The sequence below is a fragment of the Ostrea edulis genome, chromosome 9 (genome assembly GCF_947568905.1).
Source record: "Ostrea edulis chromosome 9, xbOstEdul1.1, whole genome shotgun sequence".
NCBI lineage: Eukaryota > Metazoa > Mollusca > Bivalvia > Ostreida > Ostreidae > Ostrea > Ostrea edulis.
In genome coordinates this window covers 40134387-40148844 of record NC_079172.1, presented here as the reverse complement: position 1 = coordinate 40148844, position 14458 = coordinate 40134387, and the positions used below count along the sequence as shown (strand labels likewise).

The window sequence follows — 14458 nt, the reverse complement described above, 5'->3', positions numbered from 1 at the left end:
TATTTAGAAGGAGTAGGTAGTCCTTTACCAAATTTGTAAATTTTATGATCCTGGGGAGTGCAGGTTTGGTTTTGGGTAGGAACCAAAATTACAGTGATAATTGTCTTCATCATTTGAAGGACTTCTTTAAGTTTATTCAGATACAGGATAAAAACTAAATGTGACTCTGGGACAGATTAGGTGTGATATTGGCCAATACAGTAAATGTAGGTAATAATTTAATTGTAACAGAGTATATTATTAGATTTTAGATTGGTCTATCTTGGCTAGCTTTTCTTCAAATAATGGTTAAAGATGAATGCTACCAAAGTTTGCAGAACAATTTATCCATGTCTTATAGATTCAATTATCACCTGCATATAGTGTATATATATATGAACTGATTTGATATGCAAGAGCTTGTTCTGTGTGTGATCAGTTTTTAGCTCACCTGAGCTGAAAGCTCAAGTGAGCTTTTCTGATCACCTGTCGTCTGTCTCTAAAACTTTTTACATTTTTGACTTCTTCTCCAGAACCACTGGGCAATTTCAACCACACTTGGCAAAAAGCATCCTTGGATGAAGGGCTTTCAAGTTTGTTCAAATGAAGGGCCATGCCCCCTTCAAAGGGGAGATAATTGCAAAAATAGGGTGGGGTTATTTAAAAATCTTCTCAAGAACTACTGGGCCATGAAAGCTTTCTGACATGGTGCACATTCAAGTTTGTTAAAATCATGGCCCCTGGGGGTAGGTTGGGACCACAATAGGGGATCAAAGTTTTACAGACAAATGTTTAGGGAACATCTTCTCAAAAACCACTGAACCAGAAAAGCTGAAATTTACATGAAAGCTTACTGACATAGTGCAGATTCAAGTTTGTGAAAATCATGGTCCCCGGGGGGGGTAAGATTGTGTCACAATAGGGGACCTGACATAATGCAGATTCAAGTTTGTAAACATCATGCCACCCCCACCCCCGGGAGTAGGGGGGGGGCCACAATAGGGATCAAAGTTTTACATGCAAATATATAAGGAAAATCTTTAAATATGGGCCAAGGTGAGCGATGTGGCCATGGGCCTCTTGTTAAATCGAGACAGGCTACTGACAAACAAGTTGATAGTACAGGGATTTCAACAGTCTCGATTAAAGTAAGCATTTAGCAAATTGTATGGTCGTTAAAATGATCTAGTTTGCTGATACAACCTACCATTGGGTCAAATGCTGTCTGGTGTATTTCATGCCGATTGTTAGGCCATTCTTGGCAAACTAATGTTGACTCATGACTCATTATGAATAAATCCTTTTACCTGATCAAGATAGAGGGTTCACAGAGCGGGTGGATTTAAAGGGGGCGCGCCCTAACATTTTTCAAATTTAAAGTAAATCGTGGTCTCTTGTTCAGAAAAAAGTAAACGATAAAAGAAGCAATAATTTCTTCCACTCTCAGAGCAATAAATGGCAAAATCTCTTGATTTATTGAATTACTTTCATTGGGATAACTTACTTTTCTTTTCTTTTTTCAAACCCTCAAAATTTGCATCATTTTATTGATTTCCCTCTATCAAAAATGACAGAAAATAGTAAAAATTACTACATATGAGACATTCAGAACCCCTATTAAATCTGTAAAATCTGGGGGCATTGCCCCCTGGGTCCCCACCAGGGCTTCGCCCTGGATCCACTGGGGGCCTCAAGGCGGCCCCTAGACCCCCTGCCTCATAAAGTTGCCCCCCCCCCACCTAACCACAATTTCTAGTGTAGCAGGGCCCCTACTGGGCAGTCTGCACTTTAAATCTTCACCATCGTCATCACAATTTCTGGATCCGCCCCTGGTTCAAGCTGATGTGATCGGTCGACAGGGGATGCTTACTCCTCCTAGGCACCTAATCCCACCTCTGGTATATCCAGGGGTCTGTGTTTGTCCAACTCTCTATTTTGTATTGCTTTAAAAGAGTTGTTAGTTTGATCACTGTTTGTTATAACTTCACCTTTCTCATTCTTATGTGTTTATCAGAATCAAAAGCCAAATTCTGTATGCTTGTTTCTGCACAATTTCAAATAGGCTAAATAAAAAAAAAAAAAATTAAAACCGATTGGTTAAATTCTTAATATAATAAATGATTTGCCCACTCCGCACCACCAATTTGATTAGGCCTTCTATATATGTGCGTATCGTATCAAAGGTCACAGGGAAAAAATAACGTAGCACTTGAAGGACGCAGCCTTTGACAAATAAATCATGTATTGTTTTCTTTTCAGACTAGTATTTACATAACGGATACAGAGGACCAAAAGGTTACTTTAGCAGATTTCTTGTTTTATTGAAAGTTCCATTCATGTAATTTGAATTATATATCTAGATATATTTTAAATGTCTTCGAATTAATGATATAAATGTTCACGTTACTAATAAAATAATCAGGAATGTTTTATATAAACGTTCGAATAATTGATATTATAAATTCAGATTATTTCTGTCGATGATAAAACTGCAACCCCTCCCCCCCCCCCCCCCCCCCTCCTTGTAATTTAAGGGAATGGGGTATCTTTCTCATTTCCAAATTGTTTGGATCGATTCACGTCTCCTTAAATTCTAGACCCGCCCATATTAGGAAACTGTCTCATCGGTGTACCTCTATTTGTGACGCTTATGATGCCAATACCACGTGATTTGTAGCCTTCGCGAAAGCTTCCGCTGGAAAAGGTAATGTTTTGTGTTTACTTATATTAGATTTTGTTATCAAACTTAAGCCATGAGTTGAAAATGATAGAAGTGGGCTGCCCCATTTGAACATTCAACGCTCTACCCCACCCAGGGCCGTAAATTAACCTTCAATTTGGAGGAGGCAGGAAATTAGGCGGGGGCCTGGGCGGCCCCCAGACGCTGAGCACATTTTGTGCACACTGAACACGTTTCGTGCAAAATCCTTGATTCTAGGGCCTTCTAAGATGTTACTTGACTAACTCATTCTAAAAGAAAGATTTGGAATGCTTTTTAAGGGAGGTATCATGTTCTTAGTTATTGGAAACAACAAATTCTATTTGAATCGAAACGGAATTATGTGCACGTCTTTAAGTAAAATATCTTTGATTTGCTTTCATTTTAATTTATTCTGTCGATTTCTTTTGTTTGGTATTTTGTTTTGTTTTTAATTCTAATGAACTTTAAATTTTAATTTTTTTTGGCTCAAAAGTTGGAGGAGGCAGCTGCCTCCTCCGCCTCCATGTAATTTACGGCCCTGCCACCACCAAACGGGTGCGTAAGATGCCGCTGTTTGACCTTGACCTGTTGATATTCTACACTGTAATAGAGCTAACGAAATATTACAGCTTTCAAAATCTGACAGCGGATAGGGCTACCTAGAAGGCAACCTCTGTAGGCCTAAATAAGCCCGTCCTTTTTGGAATGATTGATTGCATCTTGCTTTTATTTAAAACGTCTCTCTGGAGAATTTTTCACTCACATGGAGACGTCACCAAGACTGATGAAGGGCTTCAGCAGTGAATGTTCTTTAGCGTTCCACACCTACTGTGACAAGGGGCATCCGTCCGAAATATGTCCGATTAAACTTTCGATGGTAGGCCTAATTTTTTTTCAAACCAAATGAAAGGTTGGAATCTGACTAACCCCCTTTTAGATCCGTGAGAAATAACTCGCTTCAGTACCCCCCACCCCCCGGTGTAATCCGAGATTCCTCTGACTCTTAACCCCGCTTTTATTTTGTGACTTCTGCGGGGGAGAGTCAGAGCGGACTCCATATTGAAAAGTGGGAATTCAGCGACACCAGCTGGTGTCGCTGCTTTACCTACCTCTTACAACTTTATTTCGCAGACCCATCTTCCAAGACGCGAGGATTCAGTTATCGGAAGATTATTCTACAAATACATCATGATTAATACGATGCTATCGCCGTTTAAACGGCCCTAACACCGACAAATGGAGCATCACTTGAATTAGGTCGCCGCCTCGCCATTTGATTTCTTTGCGCATGACGTCAGCACATGTAAACACAAAATTCCATCGTTTAAACGGCGATAGCATCATATTAATCATGATGTATTTGTAGAATAATCTTCCGATAACTGAATCCTCGCGTCTTGGAAGATGGGTCCGCGAAATAAAGTTGTAAGAGGTAGGTAAAGCAGCGACACCAGCTGGTGTCGCTGAATTCCCACTTTTCAATATGGAGTCCGCTCTGACTCTCCCCCGCACATGTCAAATATAAAAGCGGGGGTAAGAGTCAGAGGAATCTCGGATTACCCCCGGTGGTACTGAAGTGATAGTTATTTCTCAGATCTTCAATACTGTCAGACTGATTATAACTTATAATTTTAATAAATCAGTCTATAAGTTTGTTTGTGTGACCTTTTGAACAGAATTTCTATATTGAAATTAATTTAATGTGTACTCACTGGTCAGTGTAATATTGACCCTATCCTGGGTATAACTCTATCCGTTTATTATCGAATACTGAATGCATTTAGATTCTAAATTTTCCGTTTTTATATTTACGCACTCGCGCACCTAAAAATCATCGCATCCACGGCTGAAACACATACTCATTTTAACCTTTTTAGCTTACCCAGTCACAGTTCACATATTTCAGCTTCAATGAATACCGATTTTTTGGTACAAATTACGTAAATGTTCTTTTAAATGAGGTGGTGGTTTTTTTCGGAGAATTAATGGTGATGACGGTCTAGGTCAACGGTAAATTCTTTTTAGAGATGCTGCCCACTTCTCTAAAGAGAATGCTAGGTCAACGGGCATTGTTTTCATCTCTTGGCCTCGGAGATGATTCTCAAACAAACCCGATATCCAGACACAGTTGTATTTTATTCTTCAGTGTAGAAGTCTAGAGATTCAAACTAGGGCTCCAAGCCCCACTGGTATTAAACTGATGATAATAACGATCGTTAGATGGCGGAAGGAAATTCGGGTAAAACCACGTTTACTTATTATATCAGGGGTGTGATTTTTCCTCTTTTCAGAGGAAATCCTCTGATTTGCTCAATTTTCGAAAAAATGAAACACTCTGGATTTGATCTAAAGTGGCAGAAAATGATATTTTTCCAGGTAGGGTGAGGTGTTTTCCTCCCTTTTTGACCAGTTTTCCTCCGATTTATGAGGAATTCAGTCACATCCCTGTTATATATATTTGTATTGTTTATTTGCGAATGATATGTAGGTAAGAAATATCATACACTAGCAACAATTACGATCATGCAGGTGTTATTTTATCTTTTATACGGCTCATATGAACAGGAAATTCGTTGAAAAAACAGCGAGGATGATAGTAACGAAAGTAAAAGTAAAAACAAAGATCACAGTAACGGAAATAAAAGATGATAGTAACGTGAACTTTTGAGTCGCATTAAACATTGTTATTTGTACACATCTCCTATTTTTAAAACTGTCATTTTTAATTTTTCCCTATCTTTTCTATTTAAGTAGAGGGACGGGAGGACCTTTTTTCGAGATTCCGGGATTGTCTAAAAAAAATTCAGCGGGAATTCGGGATTAACCTTATTAGGATTCGGGATTTGCCTTTTTTTTTTTCGGGATGCTGGATTATTAATTATTTTTTCTCGAAATTCAGTATTTTATAAATATTTCCCGGGAATCCGAGTTCAGACCCCCTCTTATCCAGCCATATATAAGGTTACGGAACAAATTTGATTATCTCTTATATTTACTTTTTTCACAAGAAGTATGGTGGGTTATTTCCATGGCATTTTGTTCAAGCTTCATCATAATTTAATATTACAACTTGGAGAATATATAGATTTTCACTATTAGAAATCTACTTGTGGAAAAAAAAGTAAAAAATTGTGAAAATTTATCTGTGTCAATTCATTACACATTATACAACAACCTGTCTTAAAGCCCAGTCCGTGTCCTCAACAGACTTGTCAAGGTTTTGATAATGTGTTGATAGTTTTGGAGTTTTCACAATTATTTTAAAAATGCATAACCCACGTATATGCTAGTTTTTGTGCAATGTTTTCGACTTTGATTTTATGTTTAACAAACCAAGGAAAGACATTTTATTATTTACGTTTTCCTGTATTGTTTAGAGATATGAATACTCAGAGTACGTAAAATATAAATGTTATCGACCTGTAACTTGGCTGTAAGTTATTTAAACGTAACAGCTGAAAAATCACCTGACCTTAATTATGTTTCCATATTTGGTCATGTTTTCCATATTTGAACGACGGTAAAAGGAAACAGTCCAAGAAGGACAAACTCAAAATAGATAAAATAGACCACCATATACGAGGGCTGTTCGATATGTAATGTGTATTGTACCACAGCACGATAACGCTTTGCACGATTTCGTGGATGATGATACTCTTGAATAGCTCTATTCAATACCTTTCCAACGGTATAGACACAGCCTTCAGCTCCACATGCATAGTTTTAAACTTATAGTAATTTCAATAGTGCCAGTCGTTGACCACTGTTGTAAAAATGGTTGGGAAACGGGTTGAGAATATTGAAGAAATTAGAGCTTATATAAAAGTTCACACAAAACTCGGTCATTTGGTAATGCAGATTTTTACTGAATTGGGGGAAGTTTATGGGTCTGATAAGGTATCTTATGAGACAGTTCGTAGGTGGAGAGAGACATTTTTGATTGGTACAGAGTTCGTCAAAGATGCAGCAAAATCTGGCTGACCTGTGACTTTAACAGGCAAGGCAAAAGTCGGGGAAATAATTGAAAGATTCGTGATATTGCCAAAGCTGTTGGCATATCGCTATCGCGGATGCATTTCATTTTTGAAAGTACGAAAGATTTCTGCCAGATGGATACCGCATATATTGCCAGATGGATACCGCATATATTGACAGATGACCAAAAACGGGTACGAGTACATACCGCTATTAAGCAATTGCTCAAAATGTTTCCCAAATTCAATCAAAGACAATTTGCAAACATTGTTACTGATGATGAAACATGGTTAACTATTTCGAACTAGTAAGAAAAATAATTTTAATTGGAAACAAAATATGGCTAACCAAACATGGTAGAAGGTTCTGTAGTGGCCAAAAGAACCATAAGCACAAAGAAGGTTCTTTGTTGTATATTCTTCTCATGTGATGATATAGCCGTACAAATGCCGGTGCCAAAGGGCAAAAGTATTACAGGTCGGTATTACCGAGATGTTATACTAAAAACGCTCAAGAAATATTTTCATAAATGACGCCCTGTGTCGGGATTTAGGCATTTTCGTCTACTTCATGATAATGCTCCATCACATACATCAGAGCTTGTGAAGCAATTTTTGAAGTCGGAGAAGGTTACCGTCTTGCCAAACCCACCATACTCTCCAGATCTAGCCCCATGCGACTTTTTCCTTTTTCCAAAACTTAAAAAGTTACAAGTCCCGAAAAGCCCTTGGCTCAGCCATCAGTCCGTACCTCAGAGGTCTACCTAAATCAGCGTACCGTGACGCATTTCAGAAATGGATTCAGGGATTGAAACTGCAGAGAATACTTTGAAGGGATGTAATGTTTATTTCACTGTTTGAGTCGAATGCCTTTGAGATATCTTACGATACACATTACATATTGAACAGCCCTCGTAGATACATGTAGGTACGCGTTATCTATTATACTTGTTCATATAAAGGGCGGGGCGGGTGGGGGGTGGGGTTAGAAATTAAGCAGAAACCGCATAATGAATGAAAACATATACATGGTACTGAATTGATAAGAAATATGAGTTGATTCCTACTTATCTATTTCTTTACGAATTGCTCGTGGTTGTTCATTGACATTCTCTACTGTCGGTCAACATACAATCATTTTATTCTGCGGTTCAATCCACAGAATGCTAGTAGTTTTTCATTTCATATTTGTCACTCGTTTCTTAATCAAACTAATTTCCATAGCTAGACATAATACTAAACTATTTTTATATTTTGCAGTAGAGCGTTGATTTTCCTCGAGTTTCATCACAAGCAATATGAACACAGGTCCACTCCACGGTACGCCACACATTCGATCCGGTATTTGCCGAAAACTTCATTTCTGTATGGTGTGTGGGAAAGCTTACTGTCGGAAGATAGAGCTCGACATGCATCTATTTTGTCACTCCACTCCACTCCAATCACCGGAAAACCCCTGGCGCTGCCAGGTGGCAGATCTGATGGCACAATGTCCCTGCTGCTTGAAAGGATTTTGCAGACGACAGGATCTGGTGTTCCATATGGATAATGAAAAGAATTGCATGAAAGTTGGAATGTTTTCCACGAATAACATCACAGCAAACCCGGACCACGATACAGTATTGAACTCTGAAAATATTATGGACCTAGAGGTCAGTCAAGTGAAAGAAACGGAAGAAGCTTCGGAATGTTGGAGAAGGAGTGAGCATGGCACAAAAAAATTAGACAGACAATATGCCATAGTGAGAAGGTTTCTAGAAGCAGAGAAACGACAATCATTTGCGGAAATGGAGAGTGATGAAATTTGTAACACGAATGGTAAAACCTTACGCAGACAGAGTCGCCCAGAAGTGATGCGGAAAATGTAGAAATGGAAACTCAGACACCTACAGTACAAACAGTGAGTCAGGGTGTTTAATTCTGAAACTAAGTTTTGTCTATTCCATGCCAGAATTCAGGACTGTTCAAGACTTTGAGGTTGTCAGTTTTGTCACAATTTGTTTCCGCAGTTGTCGAAACTGAACTGCCACAAACGACCGGCAGTCAATACTTACGAAGAACCCCAGACATGTTTTCGGTATTAAAAAGTTTCTAACAATCTTGTTTTATTCACATATTTCAAGACGAAACATGGTGATAATCTGGTAACAATGAGATATCTTTTAAAGCCCGCACCTGCGTTTTTTTTTCTTGCGATATAAAAAGTAGAAGTTAATACTGTTACCTCATGACCCGGAAGTTGGCTACGATTAACTGAAGATGCTTGCATATCATTACAACTAATGTTGTTTTGGACATGTTGAGATGAAGATTTTTATAGATATTTCTCTATATAAATTTATATTCTAATGTAGACCTTTGATCCCATATTGTGGTCCCACCCTACGTAAGAGGGCAGTGTGAACAGACTTAAATCTGCACTACCTAGGGTTGCTCACATACATGTAAATGATTAATCGTGGTTCCGTTCTTGAATTGAATATTCTAGAATGTTTTTACCATATGCATACGTGTAGAAATTTGATACCCTATCGCGGCTTCAATATACGATCCCGAGAACCATGACTTGAGAAATTTGAATCTACTTTATGTCAGGAAGCTTTCATGTAAATTTGTACTTTTCTGGAGCAATGGTTATTAGAAGATTTAAAAAAAAAAAAAAATCCATATGCCTCCATGTAAAACTTTGATCCCCTATTGTGGCCCCAACCTACCCCCGGAGGACCATGATTTGAACGAACTTGAATTTACTCTATTGAACAAATGTAAACATATAGTTTATGTTGAATCCCCTTTACACAAGAGAGATATGTACCAAGTTTGATTGGAATTGGTTCAATGTTTCTAGAGAAGAGGGAGAAAATGTGAAAAGTTTACAGAGGACGGACATATAGACAGACAAATTGTGATCAGAAAAGCTGACTTGAGCTTTCGGTTCACCAAAGTGCTAAAATTATAAATATGCACATGATCATGTGGCCTAACACAGAGAAAGTGGAATAATTCCATCAGCTTCCGGTAAAAATGATACAACCCCAAAACCTTATGTTAAGGGGGTACTTAACATCCTTTTCAAACATGGATGAAATTATAAATCAGCAATATTTGTCTTTTCATTAAAAAAACCATTGCCTAGCTGAGTAGCTCAGTAGGTAAGTACGTCAACTGCAAATAATAAATGAAAAAATAGTATGTCGACTGCAGAACTGTGCAGCGAATCGCGGGTTTCACATTCAGCGGTGTTTTTATTTTTCGGATTGCTTCCTATCAAAACTGCATTTTTTGACTAAATGAAATGAATTCGAGAGTTTTCAATTTCAAAATATTGTTGTACATGTCGTCCACTTTTCATCCATATCAAATTTCTCTGGTGTAGCATAGGTTCAATATTACATGTACACTCAAGGATCAACAGTATTTCTACAATTTTATATATCACTGTATATTCATTACAACTTTCATATTTTAAAAACTTCACCGAAATTTGATGATTAATATCATGAAATTTTCAGAATGCATGCAGAATTCACTCAAGATTCATGACAAATGTTGCTTTTAGTGTTAAATGTATTTATATTTTTTGTGGGTTGATTTATCAATTACGAGGTAGACTTTTCGAAATACTGATTAATATGAAATGTGTAAAATTAAGTTCTTACAACATGATTATCCTAGTGAAAGTTAAAAACTGTAACACAATAAAAAAAATAACAACATATTTAAATCTAGGCGATTATGATTTTTGAAATTTCCATAGTGATCGCTGCAGCAGAAACATTTTTATCAGTGATTTAAAAAATGTATTATTCAATGAATTATACAATGAGTGATTTGAAAATTGTATTATTCAATGAATTGCATAATGAAAATTAGCCGTGCAGAATTACTTTTGACCTTTGAGTGTAGTACATGTATATTCCGGGACGTAGATGACCATATCAGTTTTAGCCCACCCTTACACGCGTGAGTGAGGATTTATCACCAAAATAAGATTACCGTCGTCGGCGTGATATCTTGACTTTCCTAACTTTTTCTCCAGTGACAAATTTCCTCAATGTTTTTACAAAATATCATAAGGTGGAGATAATTAAAGTATTTGCATTTAAAGAAGGTCTATGCATCTTTTCGAAAGGAAATAATTGAGAAACATTGCAAAAAAAGTGAAAGGTGTTTGGGAAATATCAAAAACCACTGGACCATACCAGATATTAACATGAAAGCTAACTTTTATGTAATAAATTCAAACCAAGAATCCCAGGGTTGGCAAGGGCCGCAATAGAGATTATATTTTACAAAAATGTAGGAAAAAACTTTAAAATGTTCACAAGAGCAATAGGGGTACAATGGTAGAAATATCTTTCCAAATAATCTTAAGAATCACCTGAGTGTCTTCCTGCGTGACAGATTCAATCTTATTCACATTTGAGAAGGCGCACAATAGAGATGCAAGTTCACATTGACATTTGACAGGAAATTCTTGAAAATTCTCTCTAGGACAAAAATACTTCGAGAACAGGCTGTAGGATCGAAATATGTTCAGGTTGCGACCCTCGTCATGAGTAGTACTTAGAATAAAAATATCGACATGTTATCGTATAATTTTGGCGCTTTGTAAAATATGGCTTTTTTCGGAAGATGATAAAAAATTGACATATTCTAAAGCACATACAATCACTTTCTGTCTTATAAATAATAATCCAATGAAATGAAAATCCGCCACAAAATATAGCGGTAATATCTCAAAGTACTTTATTGAAAAAATCCTTCATTTTCATTCATATGTCGATTCGATATATCCCAGTAAACTCGAAATAAAAGACGCCATATAATCTTTCACACCTGCTTCGTACTTAGATATTTTATTTCAAATAGATATCAACGGCAAACTAACAACTCAACTTTATGACAAATGGGATGATTTCAGCTTCTCCATCGTCAACTTCCCATATTTATGTAGAATTTTTCTATTATAACCTGCATATCGTGTTTATATCTCTCAACTGATTCGATACGCAAGAGCTTGTTGTGCGTATGATCAGTTTTTAAATCGAGGCAAGCTACTGACAAACAAGTTGATGGTGCAGAGGTTTCAACGGTCTCGTGTTAAGCCAGTATTTCGAAAAATCTATAGTCTTTATAATGATCTAGTTCGCCAATACAACCTATCAAAAGGTCATATGCTGTCTGATGTTTTTCATACTGATTGTTAGACCGTTCATGGCACATTGATTTTGACTGTGGCTTACTATGTATCTGGTCAATATATAGGGCTCACGGCGGGTGTAACTGGTCGACAGGAAATGCTTACTCCTCTTAGGCACTCAATCCCAACTCTGGTATATCCAGGGGTCCATGTTTGCCTTACGCATAATTTTGTATTCCTTATAGGAGTAACGAGATTAATCATTGTTCGTTATCTTTTCTTTTTCTTGATTACTTATCTATTTGACATCCTGTATGTCAACGCTGGAATAGTGACAGAAGTGTTAAGAAGGACTAATGCTGGACAGTAGGTTATATCTGCCAAAAAATATGAGAGGGTAAGTAACACAGCCACTTGTTTCTTACATGGGTCCCCCTCCTTAACAATACCACAAGGTACCTAACTAGATTTCGGACACCTCTCGCTTCAAGTCTCATTTTACGATTAGTTCACTATTCATCCTCACTTTTGTGATATAAGTCGCTTTAATAGACATTGTCCTTGCTGGTATATCGTTTTCAGCACCTTACACGAAGCCCCATGTCTGTAAACTATTTATTTATTCATCGATTCCTACTGTTTAACATTTTCAGACGATCCATTCACTACAACAATTTCCGGTTTGAGATCTACATGTACGGACAGAATTTTTTTATGGATATAAAATATACTGCGTGTGAAAAATAAATAGTAATTATTTCATGGAATAAATAATTTTTTGGGCTATGTAGGACTAACATAAAAGTAATTGAGCTCTGTTTAAAAAAAAAAAGATTTCGTTTAAAAAAAAATTCGTGACGTCACGACATGGTAGTCGGGCCTTGGTGGAAATCAATCTCTACCCAGAGTTGTCGTTCCTTGCTTTCACTTACACCTCTGTTAACGTCTCAAAATAAGCAATGTTATTCCACATGTAAATCCACTTTTTTACGGCTAATAAAACTAAGAATTATTTTATAAAATATCTGAAAAATGTAGGACAAGCAACTATTTGTATATTTTTTTCCATTACTATATATTCTTCATGTACCTATCTATAGGCCTGGTGCAATAGAACTACCCAATATCTACGTTTCAACCCAAATCAATGCTTCTTGTGTCACAAATAGACTTGACATCTGCTCAATATTTATTTATTTACGAATATTTTTGTAACTGAAGTCAAAAACATACTTTATTTGAGCATACGTGCCATTTTACAAAAATCTTGTAAAACCTTTGAGACGTTTACAGAGGTGTAAGTGAGTGTAAGGAACGATAACTCTGGGTAGAGATTGGGTGGAAATGTGCAACATATCGATAAAATATGTCCGTTGTTGGATTGTTGCGAGGGAGTTTAGACCTCCAACGGATGAGAAGAAAAAATAATTTCTGAGCTTAACCGTGCCCAATAATAGGTTTGTTTCGGCGAATTTAATAAAAAAAAAAAAAAAAAAAAATCGGACTCCAACCGAGGAGGGAATATATATATATATATATATATATATATATATATATATATATATATATATATATATATATATGTTATTTTTTTTTTTTAAGGAATGACTTTAATTCTTGGGCAAGTTATACGAGTATAACCTGGTTTGGGTCAGTTTACGCTTTATAATCCGCGAAGCTTACTTGGCAAATCATTAATTCGAATATAATATCTTTGTTTTAATCTATTATTCGACCATACATACAGAGAAAGATGTTTTACAAAAGTGATTTGCGTACAAGTAGGCCTAGATGCTAATATTGACAACGAGAAAACAACATGTGTATCAAACCGAAGTATCTTATTGTGCACGTTGACTTTCTATTCCATAGAAGGCTGAAAACAGTGCTGCGATGTAAATTTAGAGAGAGAAAAAAATAGTTCCGACATCTGGTTGTCAAGGGGGTGTGTCCCCATAACAAACCAGGTTATACAAAAATAACTTGCGTTCCTCAATTGGAATTTGACCAATCAGAGACAAGGATACAATAAGAATTAAATTATATATATATATACTTTTAAAAATTTTTAAATTATATTTATTTACTGGAAAAAAAAATTCAAATTCCCGTGGATTGTTATCCGTTAGCCTTTTGGTGAGCCATTTAAGAATTGTTTTAAAACTGAACTTTTTTTTCTCGCTTATATAAGCTGTGCATATAAGTGAATTTCTAGCTGGGTGGTAGTAGTGGTAAACACTTGGCTGTTGCATGTCACAGGGGGGTTCCATTCCCATATCATTTGAAATTGCAAGTTAATGTTTTCATAAATATCTAAACATTTCAATTTATATGAATTGAATATCCTTTTCCTCCTCTTTCTTTCCTTTGCATGTGAAAGGTCTCCATCTCTGATTGCTTGATTAAAAGCCCCCCCCCCCCCTAAAAAAATAAACCCCATTCAATTTCAATACAATAATAATTAATACAAATTAAGTTCTATTTTATCTTTGCCATTAGTGATTAAATTTTGTTCACTGCAAATATTAATTCTTTTGGGGATCCGGAACATAATAGGTACCGTAGCTTAATGAAATACATGATCCGTTGCATGCATGTTATAAGATGCAGGGGCGGATCCATGGATCACGGTTAGGGGTCGCAACTTCATGAGGCAGGGGT

At 36.6% G+C, this 14458-nt stretch overlaps 1 long non-coding RNA gene across 1 annotated transcript; it reads left to right on the top strand.

Annotated features, from left to right (window-relative positions):
• The first annotated feature begins 2620 nt into the window (after nt 1-2620).
• LOC125660466 (uncharacterized) lies at nt 2621-8752 on the top strand. The gene is made up of 2 exons (XR_007364366.2): nt 2621-2683; nt 7915-8752. It is a non-coding gene; the product is annotated as an uncharacterized LOC125660466 (long non-coding RNA).
• Nucleotides 8753-14458: the final 5706 nt, after the last annotated feature.